Here is a 3,511-nt window from a genome sequence, read left to right as displayed (position 1 = left end):
CCCTGAGGTAGGTAGCAACTTATTAAGGAGAAACTTACAAGTAAAACTAGGAATAGGGGTTATACCAAAATAAGGGAAAATGACAGCTAAAGTTTTAAAACTTGGCCAGGAAGATGAAAAAAAAAAATAACAAGGAAATCTGGGCTGGGGAAGGAAATAGGGGGAGGATTAGATATAGACCCTATAAGGGTCACAGTTGAGAGAGAAGATTGTCCCATATGTGTCCTATATCCTTAGAAGGACGGGAAAGTTTGAAGCCAGTAATAGAAGGACTAATAAAAGATGAGACACTAGAACACTGTATGTCTCCTCATAATACCCCTACTCTCCCAGTAAAGAAGCCCGAGGGGAACTATCTTTTATTATCTGGGGAAGCTGAAGTTGAGGTTAGAGATGCTATTATAATGAATTGCAGTGAAAAATCAAGACCCTACAATTCCAATAGATTTGTAGGGCACGGTATGTTTTTTTCCCTTTTTTATTACTCTAGCTAATTTACATATTCATAGAATTTCACAATAGGTTCATGCATATTCATTCCTCTGATTTCGTGTTACACTTACAGCTAGTTACACTTGTACTCAGTTTTTGTCAGAAAGTACAGAGAGAACTCCTGGGTCACTCTGCGCTGTTTCAAGGTCCGAGGAGTCTTTCTTATCTCTTATCTCTTTAGCTTGGAAATTTGCATTCTTTCGCCTTAGCTGGGGCAGTTTTGCTAGTGCTGCAGTTACCAGACTAAACAGCATATTTTACTTATGTCAGAGAGTTAAAAGCGGCACATTTCACCTAAATCCAAATGGATTTCTACCCTGTTAAATTTTCACTCTGTCTCATTCCCCCTTTTCCCTAAGATGATAAGTAAATTCTTTTACTTAATGCAAATCTTTACATTAATAAGTGTCCCTTAATGCTTTACTATGTACGTTTGACTTACTAGGCACAATTACAATAGCACAAGGAGTTCTCAAGCATACACAACCTTTACTAGTATATACAAGCACAGTTTTCTGATCAGTGACTGGATGAATCTCAAAGTGGCAGATACTTTGTTCAGTGTCAAGAGACACATCTTGAGCATTAATAGCATTGCTTTATCCTATTTGTTCCCTAGTAGCACAAGATTCTAAGTTTACTGTTTGCCACTTTTTGTTCACCTTTCGTGCCCATACCTTATGTTCTGAGGGGTAGAGCACCATTTTTCATTATTTAAACAGTGGCATTGCATGCACTAAGTACAAAGGCAGTGGCCACATTAGAAACAGGATCATAGGTCACAGATGCTTCTGAGATTTCTTTATATAATCAGCAAATTTACCATAGTCCACCAGTATTGGAACTTTCTCTCAGAATCAATCGCATTATCCCAGACAATCCTTCAAATTTCAGTTGGAAAATTACTTTCACCTCCTCCTGTATGATCAAAGCTGCTGTTGCCCGCATCCAAAACTGTGCTTGTATAAAACTGAAAGCTAAAGACATGTTATTTTGAACCATACTAAGCACTTCTACTATTAACTTGTGGTCTTGCACCCCAGCCTTTTAGGGATAACTCTAGGAGTTGTTTTAAGTTTGCCAGTCCACCTACTGCAGTGGCCAGCTCTCTCATAGATCTAGTGTACTGATTAGAATCTGGGACTAAGACTACACAAAACAATTCTATAAATAAAATTACAAACTACCCCCCGCAATACACTCATTTTGCCCAAATAGGATTTAGTCTCAGTTCATTGTGTCTTGGTGTCAATTTCCAAGTGGCTTCTGGGGCCTGTTTCATTCAAGTGTGGTGGATCCAGGCATTCTGCTTCTTAACCCTGATTGCGGTGTAGGTGGTGAGAAGCATCTGGAATGGTCCTTCCCACTGTGGTTCCAAAGTCTTTTCTGTAAGACACTTAACGTATACTTAATTCCCAGGCTGTATGTTATGTACTGGTTCACTTAGCTCCCTGCTCTGAGTTCCAGCCACATGTCTTTTCATTTTATTTGACCTGTCTACTTAAAGCCACCATATAGGTCTCTTGCACTATTCTGGAAATAAAATGTGATCCTTTGTCTGGGAATATTGTGACTGGAACTCCATGTTATGGTTTGATGGCAAATTTCTAGGTGCCGTCAGGCTCTCTGTCTCTTTCCCTCTGGTGGGGGGGACAAAGGCATCTCTGTTTCTTTTTACTCTTCTGTCTGCAGGAGCTGGCTCGGTTCTAGACCTTCAGCCTCCTCGGCCTACCTGGACAAGGCCGCATGGCTTCCCCTCCCCCGCCCAGCCTGAGGCTGCGCAGGGGAGAGTCTGCACTCTCTGACGACTGGAACTAAAGAGAGAGTTCTTCTGGGAGTTCTTGCTTTTAACCCCCTGTGTTCTCAGAGGCGTGTCCATACTTTCAGTGGTCACTCCAGGTGCCAATATCTAAACCTGACCACTGATTGGTTTGACCCAACTTTCTGGAAAAAATTCACTTCTATGTCAAACCACGACACTCCAAAAGCAATATTATTTACTCTGGTCACCTTGACAGTTCTGGTGGGGAATGCTTCTGGCCACCCTGAAAATGCATTTGCCAATACTCATAAATACTGACACCCCCCTTTCCATGGGGGTTTTGAAAAGCCAATTTACCACTGCTGTCCAGATCCATGGCCCCTCCCAATCTGATCGAGTTTTATCTGGGGGTATTCTTGGGGTTAGTCTGGAGTCAAGGATCACACTGTCAGTTCACCTGAGTGATAGTGGCATATAAATTATAAAAAGCCTGTGAAAACTACCACTTAAAAGTCAATACTTCATTTCGATGCACTCTGTAACACTGGTAGCCTTGGTCATTCTGGGAAAGGAGCTACACTTTATAAAAGCTTTTAAGTAGTTAGGCCCCAGTGTGTTTTCTGGTGCTCCTCCCTCACTAGTGACCACACAAATGGGGAGGGATTACTAGCTCTCCTTCAATGGTAGCCCACCGCTCTTGGTTATATGTCCCTTTTGATTAGTATTATTATTATATTCTGGCTTACCTTTAAGGGAAATCGGTCCATAATTACCTCACCTTTTGCTGCTTTCTTTGCCTTTCTATCCACCAGCTCATTTCTTTTTTCCCAATTCTGAGCTGACTCTCTGGTGTGCTTTAATATGCATACTTCCAGCAGCTGGATTATGTCTTGTGCATGTTTGATGTTCTTTCCTTGTGAGGTCAGCAGTCCCCTCTCTCTCTCTAGGCATCTCCATGTGCGTGCACAACTCCAAATGCATATCTAGAGTCTGTATAAATGTTTATTCTCTTTCCTTTTGCCATCTCCAAGGCATGGGGCAGTGCAATAATCTTGGCCTTCTGTGCAGAGGTGCCTGTTGGTAAGGGTGCAGATTCTATTACCTCTCTGGTAGTGACAGCATGTCACTTTCCACTGGCAACGTAGCTACTCCTGTCAGTGAACCAGGTCTCTGCATCGTCCAAAGGAGTGTCCTTTAAGTCTGGATGGCTGGAGTAAGTAGCTTCAGTAGTCTCCAGGAAATCGTGGTGTACTGTTT

This window comes from Vidua macroura (assembly GCF_024509145.1).
Source record: "Vidua macroura isolate BioBank_ID:100142 chromosome W unlocalized genomic scaffold, ASM2450914v1 whyW_random_scaffold_74, whole genome shotgun sequence".
NCBI lineage: Eukaryota > Metazoa > Chordata > Aves > Passeriformes > Viduidae > Vidua > Vidua macroura.
This window is presented reverse-complemented; position numbering follows the sequence as displayed.